Source organism: Onychomys torridus, chromosome 1, assembly GCF_903995425.1.
Source record: "Onychomys torridus chromosome 1, mOncTor1.1, whole genome shotgun sequence".
Taxonomy (NCBI): Eukaryota; Metazoa; Chordata; class Mammalia; order Rodentia; family Cricetidae; genus Onychomys; species Onychomys torridus.
In genome coordinates, this window is record NC_050443.1 from 176,463,072 (window position 1) to 176,479,092 (window position 16,021).

The 16,021-nt window shown below is 46.5% G+C and overlaps 1 protein-coding gene across 12 annotated transcripts in view; it reads right to left on the reverse strand.

The window, feature by feature from the left end:
• Ablim1 (actin binding LIM protein 1) overlaps window positions 1–16,021 on the reverse strand; it is a 291,354-nt gene that overhangs the window by 66,596 nt on the left and 208,737 nt on the right. Inside the window, exon 1 of one of the 12 annotated variants that reach the window (XM_036173692.1) lies at window positions 12,106–12,386. The exons of the other annotated variants lie outside the window; for them this stretch is intronic. The gene's annotated coding sequence lies outside the window, so the exon portion shown is untranslated. Of the gene's footprint in view, window positions 1–12,105; window positions 12,387–16,021 lie in introns of those variants that run through there. 12 annotated transcript variants of the gene reach the window in all.

Consider the following 16,021-nt stretch of genomic DNA (forward strand, 5'->3'; position numbering starts at 1 on the left):
AAAAGCATTTCCTTGGTCAGCTTCCTTTCTGGTCAGCTATGAGATATGCAAACACTCTCTCATTAGCAGCTCATTCCGCAGAACCTGGGAGACAATTCCTAGAAGCTTTGCGGTTCCGCCTGGCAAATGACTAAAAGCAGATGTTAGGCCTAGTGCTTGGTTTTGCCTCAAAGAGTGAGGCTGCCTGTTGGATAAGAGGCAGCCCTGGCCTTTTTCCTCTCCCATGGGACCAGAAACCTGAGAAGGAAAGAGCCCTGGGATTTTAGGTAGAGGGTGTTCACTGGTAGAACCCTGTCCCCTAAGGTATGCTCACCCTTCTTAGCAGGCGAGGCACAGTAATGATCTGGAGCCAAGACCCTCCTTGCCAAGGAAGAGTCTAAATAACTCCTTCTGGGACAAAACAAGAGGAATAACCCCGGAGCCCAGAGAGGAGGCTGGGCCTGGGGAAAGACAGAGGCAAAGGTTATACTGACGGTCTCCAAGCCATGGCATGCGACACCCAAGGCTGGGAGACAGCAGTGGAGGGGACTTTCTTGAGAGACCCAAGAAGGTACCTACTTGGACTGCAATTTTGATCCCAAACTTGTAGCTTCCAGAACTATGACAGACCACATTGCTGCCATTTTTAGCCACTACATTCACTGTAATTTGTCATGGAAAGCCTAGGAAACTTATACAAGGCATAAGTAACTACACTAGCTGCCAAGGGCAGACACAGTGTGTGTGACAGGTCTCTGCTTATTCACTGTGGCCTATGTTCTGTGGCAGCACAAAAAGATACTTGGAATTTTCAAGATTTCATAGAAATTGCTTCATAATCAACCATAATGTAAAACTTAACACTGGCCTAAAGCCTTCATGTCTGTGTAAAATCATTTCTTAACTCACTGCATGATGGTGTGCCGGGCTGCTGTACTAGGCTGGCAGAAAGTCAGGTTGCAACAATCCTACAGATGAATATGATGCTGGGCAGACTGGCGTGGATGAATCATCAGACACAAGGGACAGCTGTCTGCTGGGACTTAGTTCCATGTACACTTAATCTTTTGATTTGTTGATGGAAAATTAAAACTGATGCCACTATATGACAATCAAAAGGAATGTCAAGGATCTTTACTTAGTTACGGCCACATGAATAAAAGCATAGAACAGCATCCACAACCTGGCCTCATTCACATAAAAATGTAATATCTGAGTGTGGTGGCTCATGCTTATTATCCAGTATGTAGGGGACTCAAGAGGAGGGTGTCTGTGAATTCAAGGCCAGTGTGGACTCTGGAATAAGACAAGACCCTGCCTCAAGAAACAAAAACCAAGGGCTAATGAGATGGTTGAGAGTTAAGAGTGCACAGAGGACCTATGTTCAGCTCCCAGTACCCATGCTGGGCAGCTCACAACTGTCTGTAACTCCAGTTCCAGTGAGGTCTGATGCCTCTGTCCCTGAGGGCACATACCCACACAGACACACATAATTAAAAATGTTTAAAACCATAAAAATGAACAGAAACAAGACACCCTTCTACGCGTGTGTCTGTGCAAAGTAAACAGGAGGAAATCAAGATAGACAGACAGTAACACGCTCTATAGGGAGGAATGGATGGGACCGAACTCCATATCTGTAAACACACTGCAACATGCTGCTGACATCAGGGACCAAACTTTCCACAGGCGGCCCTGGCCCTGGACCAGAGGACGCTCACTTCACCTTACGCCAGCCCGGCAGACAGCTGTGCAAGCTGTAGCTGACTCTGTGTTCGTCAGTAAAGTGCTACCAGATGTAGCCATGTCCATTTACTACAGGGTATTCAGGCTGCTGTGGTCCTCATGCAGCGGGTATGACAAGGTGAAGGAGAGTAAGGCCCAATAGCCTATCTCAGAAAGACCAAGCCATCAGTCTCATGATTCTGTACTATGCACTTATTTACTTATTTTACATCACATTGTTGCCTTGTTCATTTTTTTGAGACATGGTCTCCCTGTGCAAGCCAGACCAGCCTCAGACTCACACTCCTTCTGCATTACCCTCCAGTGCTGGGATTATAGTCCAAACTGATGTGAGTTAGGATTCAGCAAGACTCCAATTAGCCAATGGCTCTGCCTCGGATGACTTTAAATACCTATCCTACAAGACTTGGTTTTTGGATTTTTTTTTTTTCAGGTTTAAAATGTTTTTGAGGTTATAATTACAATATTTCTCCCTTACCTTTTCTTCTTCCAAACCCTCCCAAATAATTGCCCCATCAATTCATGGCCTCTTTTTAAAGTAATTGTTGTTACATGAATAGTATATTTATATGTGTATATATATTCCTAATATAATGTTACTTGTATGTATGTTTTCAGGGCTGATCATTTGGCACTGGATGATCAATTGGTGTGTTCTTTCTTCCCTGGGGAAGATCACCTCTCCAGCTCCCGGCTCTCCTTGGCTGCCTACAGATTCTTGTTAAGGTTGAGGCTGTGTGGGTTTTTCCCTGTCCACTTTGGAACATCCATTGGTCCTCTTTGTTTGGCTCATGTTTGGGCAGTCATGTTGGTGAGACTTTATGGGTGTAGCTTCCAACGTTAGCCGGAGACACAGCCTCACAGCAAGCCTCCTGATCCTCTACAAGACTTTTCGTTTATTTTTGTTTTTCAAGACAGGGTCTCTCTATGTAGCCCTGGCTGTTCTGAAACTCGCTCTGTAGACCAAGTTGGCCTCAAACTCACAGAGTTCCACCTGCCTCTACCTCCTGTAGAGTGCTGGGATTAAAGGCACGTGTCACCACTGCCCAGCTCCACAAGACCTCTTCAAAACAACATTTAGAAGCTGATTGGCTGGCAGGTAGGGATGCTTGGGCTATCACTAGGAATCTCCCAGGAAGCATGTGAGGACTCAGATAGCTTTAAGATGGTACAGAAAGAGAAATAATGGTCTGGGAAAGAGAAGGGTTCTCACGTGACGATATTATGAAATCAAGGTTTGAACAAAAACACGAATATCCACTAGATGTTCAGCAGTGGGCTTCTCTCAACACCCAGAGCTGTGTGTCCGCATCACGGCTTGGACAGCCTGAGAGACTTTGGTGGGCACTGTGTTTATCTGTCCAGTGGGTCATTAAAGCGAGCAGCTTGGAGGGAGGAGGGAGAGAGCCCTGAAGTGTTCTGAAGTCAGCTTCGGCTCTCAGAGCCGTGTACGGCTTTCCTAGTGGGTTCTTCAGTGAATCACTTGGATTTCCTGGGTCTTAGGTTAGACTACATTAAATCTGCAGAACTTCCCTGCCCTGATATTTCTACAGGTTCTGACCAGGGATTACCTTGGACATGGAGATGCAGGTAAGGAAGCCATCATTCAGGTTGGTACAAGGCTAGTTCTGGGAATAGAGAAGTCATGGCCTTTTAACCTCTGATATCCCAAGTTGGCATAGATGAATTGACCATGCCAGGCCTCAAACATCAAACGACTCTGGCTGGGGTGGCATCATGGTCAGCTCAAGCACAGCTCACAAAGTGCATTTATTAGTGAGTACATGTGAGCTAAAACAACAACAACAACAAAAAAAACCCCTCACTTTTAAATTTTGTTTTTGTGGCAGTAGTACCTTGTACATGCTAGGAAAGTGCTCTACCAGTGAGCTACCCTCTTAAACCTGATTCTAACTTTTTAACGACAACTTCTCAAATAGCATTTTCACAGCCTGCATGTTCTCATGAATCCATGTCTTACTCAGGCATGGTGTAAAGGTTCATTGGTTCACATTGTTTGGGAAGGACAGAGAAGCTCGATCAGATGAGGCATCAGCTTCACCTACAGATTCCTCAGTACAACTCACAGTGAGCACTCTGCGTTCTCCCTGGTCCTGCCAAGGCTGATGGCCCTCTGAGTTCTTAGACATCTGTGAACTGCCCATGGCCCCACCACCCTGATAATCTCATCTCACATGGAGACACAAGGGAACCAGCGAGGTTAGTCCCAAACCTGGTGACACTTGGTTAGGTACCAATGAAAGTCCCTTGATGCCAAGGACCAGCCTGACAAGGCAGCCAGCTGCCTCTATTCATGTGTTGGAAAATCCTGCTGATAGACAAGAGTCCTGTACCCATGAGCCACCAAGGCTGCCATCTCATCAGAGAACCCACTGGGCGGGCCCACATCAAAAATTCCTGCCTCAACTCAACTTAAAGTTGGAGCCCTAAGCCAGCTCAGAACATGAAACCCACAGGTTAGCAACAGCTTGTGCTCCTGTGTCCACCTGACAACAGAAGATGCCTGGCCACACAGATCACAAAGACTGGTCCAGGAGATGCCAGACATGACACCCTGGGTTAGGTTAGACATGCAGAAGAATGCCAGGGTGGTAATATTTTTAGGCTTCTTGTCTTTTCTACTCAAAGTTCCTACCTATGGCCCCCAGGATATGTTCTTGGTACAAACTTTACGTTAAGGGAGAGTTGGTGCAGAGTTGGGAGTGAGCAAAAGGATTTAGCACACTCATGGGACTCAGCAGCTGGAGAACTTCGACTGAAAAATTAGTCACATAAGAAAATGAAGAGGGGCGAGAGAGTCAACAGAATGCCTATCATGCCAGCGTGGGCTGACATTGATGCCCAGCCCCTGGGAAGAGGCGAGCGTGGTGGTGTGCACTCACAATCTCAGCACTGGGGTGGGGGTGGGGATGAGACAGGTGCTGGCTGGCTGGCCAGTTTAGCCTACTTAGTGGGCCCCAGGTCCCAGTGGGAGGCCGTGCCTCAAAAAACAAGTGGATATCTCCTGAGGAAATGACATTGACGTTGGACTCTAAAACACGCGCATGCACACACATACACATTCACAGACACACATATATTTACACACACACATTACACACATATACATATATACATCACACGCATATAATATACACATTCACATACACACATATATGTAAACACATTCACACATAACACACACATAACACACATTCACACACATACACATACACATACTCACATACACCTATAATACATTCATAAATACCTATAATGCACACATTCACACACACATACATACGCACAGTTACATACACATATATTATAACACACACACACACACACAGGGGACTCGAGGCATCAGTGAAGTACTGTTAATATAAGAGGATGACTTATGACAAGCTAGTTACCCACAGAAATGCCACTGGACTATGCACTCTCTAGAAAGCTCATATTTACATTTATAATGCTATAAACAAATAGTGTAAATAATGTTTATTAGCTCAAATAAGAAATAAGAAATAGGGCCAGGCATAGTGGCACACACCTTTAATCCCAGCACTTGGGAGGCAGAGGCAGGCGGATCTCTGTGAGCTCGAGGCCAGCCACTGCTACACTGAGAAACCCTGTTTTTAAAAACAAATAAAATAAATAAATAGATAAACAATAAAGTTTTCGGTTTCATTTACATGGTAAATGCATGGCCAACCTGTAAGTTAAGCATGGGCCCCTGATGATGGTCAGAGAGAGTCTACAGAATATGGTCTTTGAAGACAGAAATGTCATTCAGACCCTGGCCATGCTAAAATTATCTGTAAGCCTTTCTACAAATGGCTCTGGTCCTCAGCTTACTGTTTTGTTTTTGCATTTCTATTTGTTTTATTTTGTGTGCCACAGTGCATGTGTGGGAGTCAGGGGACAACTCTAGAAAGTTTGTTCTCTTCTAGCTCATGTCCAGGGATGACCTCAGGCTTGGTAGCAGGCGCCTTAACAGCTGAACCATCTTGCTAGCCTTAGCTTACTTCTTTGTGGCAACAGAGTTGGTATAAAGGATTTCAATGAGGATTGCAGCAGCACCACCCTTAATTAGATAACCCTGTCCTCAGGGGCTTGAAGAGCAGGAGGACTGGAGTGTGAACTAGTGCCAGCACTAGGATCAAGTGACCGTCATAATCTACAAGGTGAGGCTGCCACAAGAAGAGAAGGATCCGGAGATGTATGTCCTGGGACATCAGCAAGGTTAGAGGTGAGTGCTTGACAGGACTGAAGTGTGGGGAAGGAGTTTATAAGGGAGCCAACACACTCTCCTCCCTTCCCACTCTTCTCCCCTCCTCCTCATCCATCCATCCACCCATCCATCCACCCATCCATCCACCCATCCACCCATCCATCCACCCATCCACCCATCCATCCATCCACCCATCCACCCATCCACCCATCCACCCATCCACCCATCCATCCATCCACCCACCCATCCATCCACCCATCCACCCATCCACCCATCCACCCACCCACCCACCCACCCATCCACCCATCCATCCACCCATCCACCCATCCACCCATCCACCCACCCACCCATCCACCCAAACACCCATTTATCCACTCAAATCCCTGTTCACCCACTTGCCCATCTCTATGCTTTGGCTCCCAGTGTGATGGGGGCACCATCACCTGATTACATTTTTCAACAGGTAGCTGACCTGACAGTAAACATGACACAAGTACATAAGAATTTCAGAGGATGGGAAGAAATGGTTCCAGGGAGAGATAAAACAAGGCCAGAGACATAAGATGGTCTGGGGTGGGGGCTGGGCTGGTGTCCAGGGACTGCGCTCTAGGGACTAACAGGCACGTGAGTGAGAAGGTTGTCGACATCTGGTGAGAGGCATTCCATGCAGAATGAAGAGTGTGCAAAAGACCTAAGTGGGGAACACAAGCTGTGGGACAGAGAGAAGTCCAGTAGGGAAGGGATGAGAATGAGGAGGGATACACAGTTGCCTGTGAAAACCAAGATAAGGGATTCTGATAGGGTTACACAATTCTGTCATTCAGAGGCCAAACAAACACAGTCGCGAAGACTTTCCCTTTAAGTTTTAAAATTCTTTGCAAAACACAAAGGAAATCTGGATATCTCCACCCTGCCTCCTTTGCGATTTAAACTTTGTTATGTAAGAGCTGGTGTCTTTCATCCAATGCCAGACTCGATACATTTGGCACCCTTAACTAGCTGCCCAGACAAAGCAAATGCTGTCTTCAGTTCTAGAGGATGTTCTGAGCTCCACCAAACGCAGTTCTCTATCTTTTCAAGTGTGTTTGTTTGGACAAGGTACACAGACATAAGTGGGGACGCAAGGGGCCAGCTGCACAGAACTAAAACAATTGAAGAAAATTCCTATTGAGCAGTAGGGAAGATAAAAGAGGTCTCGAGCGTAAGCAAGTACTTCTGCTTCAGCTAATCTGTATGAGCAAAACATGGCTGTGACATGAACCAGCAGCATGGAGAGACCACAACCACGTATTTGCCAGAATCCCTGCAAGCATAGAGAACGATCAAAGTACCAGGGTGGGTGCTCTTTCACCTTAGCCTTTCTCCTGGGGTTCTCTGAGCCTCTCTGGCTTTGGGCACAGGCAGATTTGAAATAATCTTCTAGCTTCACTAGTTTGAAACTAGTTTAGTTTTAAAGTTGGTTTTCTAAAAAATATAATCTGTATTTGTTTCTCTCTTTCTCTGCCTCTGCCTCTGTCTGTCTGTCTCTGTCTCTGTCTGTCTCTGTCTCTGTCTCTGTCTCTGTCTCTGTCTCTCTCTCTCTCTGTCTCTCTCTCTCTCTCTCTCTCTCTCTCTCTCTCTCTCTCGTGTGTGTGTGTGTGTGTGTGTGTGTGTGTGTGTGTGTGTGTGTGTGTGTGTGTGTGTAGGTCCTTGGGAGCTGAGTTATGGGTAGGTGTGAGCCACCTAAGGTGGATGCTAGGAACTAAACTCAGGTCCTCTAGAAGAGCAGCAAATGCTGTCAACCAATTCTGGGGTTCATGTAGCCGAGTAGTGTGTTACCGGTCTCCTGCTGGCTTTCTCTCTCACACAGCACTTTTCACCTGTGGGAAAAGATGACAGCTGTTGCCTATGTTTCTTCTCAGGGGCTTAGAGACCATTTTTGTCAAAACTACTAACTCTTTATCTTGGCTTGTTCAGGTCAGGAATAAAAGATACTCTATGCCTAGATCATGGTGATGCCTGCCTTTTCTGAACATGACTTTGGTGAAGAGCAATGAGGACTGATTGTGTCCACAGATGACTAATAAATAACACCCCCCCCCCCACACACACACACACACGCTCTGTGAGTCCCACCCATATCCCCACACCAGGTCTCTGCTTTACCTAGAGCATCCTGGGAACAAAATCTCTGTGACAAAATTCAGTGTCTCTGTGACTGACACAAGAGCAGTGTGAATGACAGTGAGTGACACAGGTCTGGCTCTGGGAAGACTCGAACTCAGGGCCTGGGCTGTCTGTGAACTGAAGCGGGAGCCTAAGGTGATCTTCGATTTCTTAATTCTCACCGCACCATCTTTACTCTCTACATCACCTGGGAAAGTTCTGAGTTCATCGGCACACCCCATATCTCAGTACCTGCCTCAGAAGATGAGGAACTCCTAGTGAGGCCACCTGACCCTGCAGCGTTTCTCAGTCCCGAGACGCCACACCAGTGTGAGGAGGAAACACGGGTCTGTTCACTTCTAGTGACAAGCTTCCTCAGGCTGACAGTTTCTGAGGGGATGTGAAGATCTGCCTTTGCATCAGGTCCTTTGGGGTTCATATGCTTTGCATCTCACTGAAGCCAGAGCCAGCGTTAGCCTGCGGGGCTTTCAGTACCAGCCGAAATTCAATTTCTGGGCCTCGTGAACGAGAATGTATCAGCTTTCTTCCCTTCCAAATTCTAAACCCACAGACCCACTTCCTCTGCATTCTTCAAAGTGTCTGCCTGCCTCTTAAGCAGAACACCTGCCCACAGTGGGACTCGATAGGTCCTTCTGAAGAAACACACAGCCCAGACCCGCAGACACACCAGCCGGTGAGAGTTCTGGAACAATCGCTCAAAGCACGATGCTTCTGGTGTAGAGACTGTTAAAATCAAAGATCTAGAAAGGCTGGGAGTAGTCTCACTGACCTTCCCTACCTCCCATCTTAACGCTCTGTTCTTCCTCTCACAGAGCAGACTAATAGAAACTCAACTTTCTTCTCCTGGCCAAAGCCCGCCATAAAAGTTTGAGCTATTGCTCTGGCCTCCACTATCTGTGTGGGAGTTGGCCATAAAGACATTCTAGGAGTAATCACCCTGGGGCCAGAGGTGTCCTGCCCTACACAGGAGGAAAGGATGCTCAGAGCCCAGAAGCGTCTGGGAAGCCAGGTCTTACCTGCTCCTTTCATTAGATAGATGTGTTTGGCTGCCATACTGTACATAGCTGTCCATTCTCCACCACAACAAAGCAGAAAGATGGAATTTCCTTAAGGTCTTTGGGCACTCATTTTAAAATAATCTGTGTCCTATAAAACTTTAACTAAATAAATTTGTTGTGGATTTTGTTATGTGAGTGTTGGCTGGGACTCATAAGCAACCAAGATTTCATTAACGCCTTTTTCAGTCCTGTACAGACAGCCAAGCTTCCTGCAGGCCACGCTCCTGGGTGCTCTCTCCCAGGGTCATTGATTGCTGAATGCACCTGTGCTATGCCCTAAGGGCACATGATCTAAAATATTAATGTTCTCTGCACTTGCAGACCTGAGGTCTAGTGAGAGGGGATGAATTTTACTAAGGAAGAAATGTTTTGAGGAGCACATGTAATGTATGACACACCGGTACTTCCAGGTGGAGGTAAATATACTTATTTTTCAGTCAAAAGCAGAACTCTGATGATACCATGGCCTAGTCCCAGCGCTATGGCTAAGAGTGGATTCCAGCAAACTAAGGTGGCCCAGCTCCCTGTCCCAACTTCGATGGAGCAGCATGTGCTATCTTGACTGGTCAACTGCTCATGGAAATCACAACCACACCTTGTTCCTTTGAGAAACACCATAAAATGTGGCAAACACAGCTTCTAAGAGACAGCCATTTCACAAGACTGAGTAGATAGCCAGGAAATTTACAGCTATTGCTGGGGCGTGGGGCTGTCCAAAAAAACGGTAAAATATAACAAGGCCAGACACTGTTTCAGATGTTTGGACCTGTATTCATAATGTGTAAATCTTTGGGAGCAAATAAACAGTAGCGTGTGCTAAAGGTATAAGAAATAAATTAATGGGCAAAACATTTCCAGCCACTGACTTCCTTGTTACTGGTGAAGCAGAAAAAGTCTATGAACAGTAGTTCCTTGACAAAAAATGGTAAGGGTCAATTCCCCTAAAAAACTAGAGTTTGAGATCTCCCAAGATGGGGGTGGGGAGTCTGGGGCTGGGAGGTGAAAACATTCATGTGCAAGTTCCAGAAGTAAAAACAACCAACCACCCAAAACCAGACCAACAAATGAAAGCCTCAGGTTTGCCTAGACACACCCAACACCCACATATCAAAACACCTCTATCTGCAGAATGAATAAGCTGTGGGCGATCCTTCGCTATGCAGAATGGGTCACTGTGTGAGTTTCTTTTCCTTCTTAAATAGTAGTTCCCAGGATGCACGTAAGATGTATGCCTGACTTCTAGACAACCACAACACTGACAAAATAGCAGAGGGCCTTTGAGGGGAAAGGAGAAAGAGTTGTGTACACACACACACACACACACCTGCAAATAAAGGCCAGACAAACCCAAACCAGAATGATCAGGTTAAAATGTCTATCCAGTTACTTTCCTTGGACTCTGCAGAACTCCCTCCCTCCCATTCTGACAGTCTCTACAGGAGGCCTCAGAGGAGGGTTCTCCTTAGTAGCGATTCCCAACCAGGCGCTGAGCCCCACTGGGAGCCTCTGGCAATGTCTGGAGGCATCTGAGGCTGTGGCTGGGGAGGAAGGTACTACTGTCACCTGGCAAGTACAGACCAAACCTGATTTTAAAAATCCCTCAGGACAGTCTCAGCCACAAAGAATGACTCCATCCAAAACGCCAGCTGCGAAGGCTGGAAACCCTTGGTCTGAAGGGCTCTGCGGATTAGAGGCACATAACCAGACCCAGGTGGCTCTGCTTGCTGTGTCCTTTCAGATAAGCTCCAGCTGGCTGGAGGGGAAAGCCCTTTGTGGCCCTGGTGCCACATTCCCTGTGGCTGTTAGATGAGCTACTGACCCATGAAAAAGCCTAAGCAACCCACTTAAAACATCTGCTCACAGCTTCCATTCACAGCTCTACAAGAGTCCGGCACAAAAGCCTTCTCAAAAGTAATTCATGCCAATGAGCCTGGCAAAATCAGCTAACTCGAAGCACCTCGCGACCCAACCAGCCTTTTGATCCATTACAGAATAGCAACAATTATATTTTAATTAGTTATTTTTCATTTGCTTGTCAGAGCCTGTTTGGGTAATCTAAGCAACTTCATATCCTCTTAACATTCCTCTGCAGCCTCGGAAGAGCTCAGGTTTCTTCTGAGTCTTGACCCTCACTCATCCCGGGAGCTCTCCCCGTTCCTATCACAGTTGGGATAACTTTCTCATCTCGTTTCCTCTTCAGAGCCAGCACAACACACTTTGAAACATTTCCCACACAAAATATGGTAAACCTTTGAATACAACTGCACCAGCATTTGGGTTTTAGGAAAACTATTTTTATTACGAAGACCAGACTTTTCTCACTGCCCGCCCAAAGGTGGCAGGAGGTCACACTCGAGGGCTCTTTTAAACTGTAGCTGAAACAAATAAGAATACTAAACAAACATATTGATCTTCATTGACAGTCATGGGGCACTTACACAGAAGAGCACTCACACATTACAGTAACGAGGACAGGAGGTTTCATGTCACCTTCATGACCAAATATCCTCAACCATGACTCTGAAGTCCCCTCTTTCTCAAAGCAAATTCCTCAGGCAGAGCTCTACAACCCCAAAGCACACACACACATAAAACGAAGCCGAAAGCCTAAAACACCTGTTTTTAAAAATCCTCTGGAGTAATTGCACCCAAACACAGCTCCTCTTTTAAGTCATCACCCTCTGCTGTACTCTGGCAGGACCCGTCTAGTCTCGTTAGAGCTCTATGTATGAGAGATAGTCTGTGGTTCAACTGTGCAGCATCAGAAAAGACAAGAAATAAAATGCATTTCAGGATAATAGAAGCCTCTGTTGCTACCATGCAGCCCACAATATGTGGAGGTCCCCAGTGGCTCCCAAGCTTGCCCAGGAAGCCAGAACTGCCTCCCAAAGCAAAGGACAGGCACCCTTGCAATGCCCGCTTTACCTTGTGCCAGGGTTCCTGTGAGTTTGCTCCTGTTCCTCAGCTCTTCTGGGCAGAACTTCTCTGGGCTGCCAGCTCAGAACACTCTGGACATGCCAGACCTCAGCCGAATAGACTGAGGCCCCTGCCTGGCTGCCTGGCTGGCTTACATACCAGACTTCACTGGGAAGCTAGGCTGCAGCCATGCGCATCTCTCCCGAGACTCACACAGGAAACCAGAACAGTTGTGGCAGGCTCCTAAGTCCGCTGAACGCCTCCTCTCCTTGCTTCACTGACTAAACACACCACGATGGGCCAGTCCATGTTCCAGAAAGGAGGGGGGTAGACATTCTTTCCTTTGTTAAATGCAGGTGAGGAAAGTACCATTTCTTCACAGCCACTTACAATTAACTACGTTGTAAATCTGACAGTAATGGTACCCCAGGCTGGCCTTGAAATGAGACTTTTGCTTTTAATTGTCTTTTTTTTAGATTTGGGAAGAGGGGAAGGTGTGTGTCGAGCATAGCTCACAAACAGCTTTCTCGTCCAAGTCGCTGCTTTGGAGACACATGTGAGGAAGCTCTGTGCAAAAGTAAAATAAAACTGAGTTCAACTTTGGACGTGCATTCCAAACTTCAGAACTTTGCAGCACTGGTGGATGAAAAGGCTGTCTAACGAGGACTTGTTTTTCAGGCTGGCTAGATGAGCCTGTTTACACAACTGATGCTGTGTTTACAACTTTTATTTTACATTTATTTATTTATCGTGTGTGTAGAAGGGCGTAATGGAGCAAGTGTGGAGGTCAGAGGATAAGTTACAAGGCTCAGTTCTCCCCTTTCCACCATCATCAGGCTTGGCAGCAAGCACTTTAACCTGCTGAGCCCTATACTGTGCTGTGCGTGCTGTGCTGTGCTGTGCTGTGCTGTGCGTGCGTGCGTGCGAGTGTGTGTGTGTGTGTGTTCAGGGGGTGCTAAATGACTACTATGCTCTGAGCAGTTTATATATTTATCTCATTTTCAACTAACGCGTTCTTCAGCAAGCTCAGATGAACCTGTGGTGGAAAGTGAGGTCCTGGGCTCATGTGAACAAGCAGCCAAGTAGAAGCAGGAGTCTACTAGGAGGAGGCAGCTCCCGTTTAAGGACCCTTCCTTAGGACAGAGGCAAGACTCTGCAGAAACTATGGTCATTTTCAACAAGACTAAGACGACTTAGGGAAAATCAGAGAGATTACTGGGTCATAATGACAGGCATATCAAAAAACCCTTTTCTATACCTATGGGATCTCTCTAAGCTGGTTGGAAAGAGTCCCAACCACTGCTGAAAATATATAAAAGTTTTGGCAACATAGCTGAGCTTATGACATGAAGATAAGGCTATTAGTTGCACATTCTAATAATTGCAGGCATGTTCACCAGAGCACAAGTGTGTTTTTCTTTTAAAAAGTCAAAACCCTCCATTACAGGGACATCTGTGGGCATCTTATCCATCATTACAGCAGTACTCCCCCAGGCCTCTGCCTGAACCCCCTCAGCAGACTCTCTGGGGTGGGGTCTGAGAACTGACAGAGGGCTGGAGAGACTGCTCAGATGCCGCTCTCCCAGAGGACTCCAGCTTGGACTCCAGTACCCGTGTTAGCTGCTCACAACCACCTGGAACTCCAAGGTCCCCTTCTAGCCCCATAGGCACCAGTACAACACATGCACACACACATTTGTCATGGTGACAGCACTTAACATGAGATGATCCATCGCATTGTAAGTGCACACACGCTATTGTTGATAATGGACATGAACCACACACTGCATTGGAAATTCATACTGTACATATGACATCCAGGTGACTCTCTCACACCCGGGATTGGAGATGATTTTTTTAACCTTGTAGTCCTAGCACCTCCAGTTTGGGACACAAAACCAGCCAAAGGCCTGTCAGGAGAGTGAAGGAATCTGCCCTTTCTTATCTGGGCCCCAGTCACACGGCTGTAAGCAACCTTGGCATTAGAGTTGGGCTTACTCCCCATCAATCTTCAACCTTGCCACCTCACCTAAATGTGTGTTAGGTGTTTCTTGTCCAGAAATTACTCATTTAACCACCTCTGGGATCTTGGGTTGGGTTTACAGAGAAAAAAATCCAAATTTGGGAGTTTCCTCATGAAAAGGATAAAAGAAGTCACTGCCATGTGGAGTTTGAACTCAAGTAACGTCCAGCGGTGGGCAGGCCTTAAAGAGTCGCCACAAACTGCCTTTCTAATAGGCCACAGGCCCCTGTTCTGTCAGTGGACATGATCTGGAGAAAACAGATAAGGAGAACCCAGTCAAAGGCAGAACCTATGAAAGGTGACAGAAAGGTTGAGAAGCTTGGCTGTGATGATGACTAATTCCGTGAAGTCACCAAAGATCGCCGAATCATTCTTGACCCGGGTGAATTTTGTAATGCATACATAGAACGAGTACCAGTCCCTGAGTAGGTGGTTAAGCCTGCTCCAAGGAGACTCGGTGCTGAAGCCAAGGTTGAAGGAACTAGAAGCAAAGGAGTCAAGCGACCTCTCCATTACCGTCACCATGAATAGAGGCCTGTCAGGCTGATGCACCAGCATTATGAAGGACAGACCTGCAGGCAGCAAGAAGTCTGCAGACGCTGATGCTTAAACAGATTAGACTCAGGAGGGGTGAGGAGAGGAGCGTTAATGGGCAGGGAAGCAGCTAAAGCGCTGTTTGTTTGCATGCAGGTGCTGAGAAAGTTGGGGGCATGCGGTCTTGCATGTTTGTGACTGAAGGCCATAGGGAAATTCACAATGAACCATTCACTGCCACATTGCTAGCTGCTGATGAACACTAACAGAAAATACTCTTTGGAATAACGAGAGACTGAGCTCGTGGGCATAAATGTGAAATCCCAAGTTAAGCAGTTTAAGGGATTTCATTCACGATAAGCCTCATCACGGCTGGTAACTCAATTTAAAAGTTACTTACTTTATATGCATATGTATTTGCCTGCTTGCATTTATACGCACTACAATCATGGAGGAGCTCCCAAAGAAGATGTTGGTCCCTAGAACTGGAGCGACAGGAAGTTTTGAGTCACCATGTAGGTGCTGGGAACAGAACCTGGGTCCTATGGAAGAGCAGCCAGTGGTCTTAACTGCTGAGCCTTCATTTCAACAACAACAACAACAACTTCTTCTTCTTCTTCTTCTTCTTCTTCTTCTTCTTCTTCTTCTTCTTTCTTCTTCTTCTTCTCCTCCTCCTCCTCCTCCTCCTCCTCCTCCTCCTCCTCCTTCTTCCTCCTCCTCTTTCTCCTCCTACTTCTTCTTCTTTATAATTTATTTAGCTTTTATTTTATGTGTATTGATATGAAGGTGTCAGATCTCCTGGAACTGCAGTTACAGACAGTTGTGAGCCACCATGTAGGTGCTAGGAATTGAACACGGGTCCTCTGGAAAAGCAGCCAGTGTTCTTAACTGCTGAGCCAGCTCTCCAACCCCTCGCTCCAACTTTTTAATGGTGCATTGTAAATCGTCACACATAACCACCTCAGGAGTAAATAGAGTAGGGTAGGAGGAGGAGCCAGTCTTATTAAGAAGGCACACAGACTTATTAAAGCTATTGGCCTTTACAGAATTTGTCCCTTCCTTTGTACGTGCAAGAAATGAATCAACAAACAACAAACAACAAAAACATTCCGTGAGGCTCAGACAGCTCACTCCTTATCTGAGGTATGTCTGTCAGGAGTAATTCTGATTATCTCCACTTTAGCTGAAGGTACCGAAGCAGAGCCTAAACGATCAGCTCCAAGTGCAGCCAAAGGGATGGACTCTGAGGTGTGTGTCACAGAACCCCCTCCTCCTCCTCCTTCACTGCTGAGTGACACCGAGTCCCCAGATTGGTTACAATGTATGTCGAGACCCCCTTTGGGGTCAAATGACTCTTTTACAGTCGCC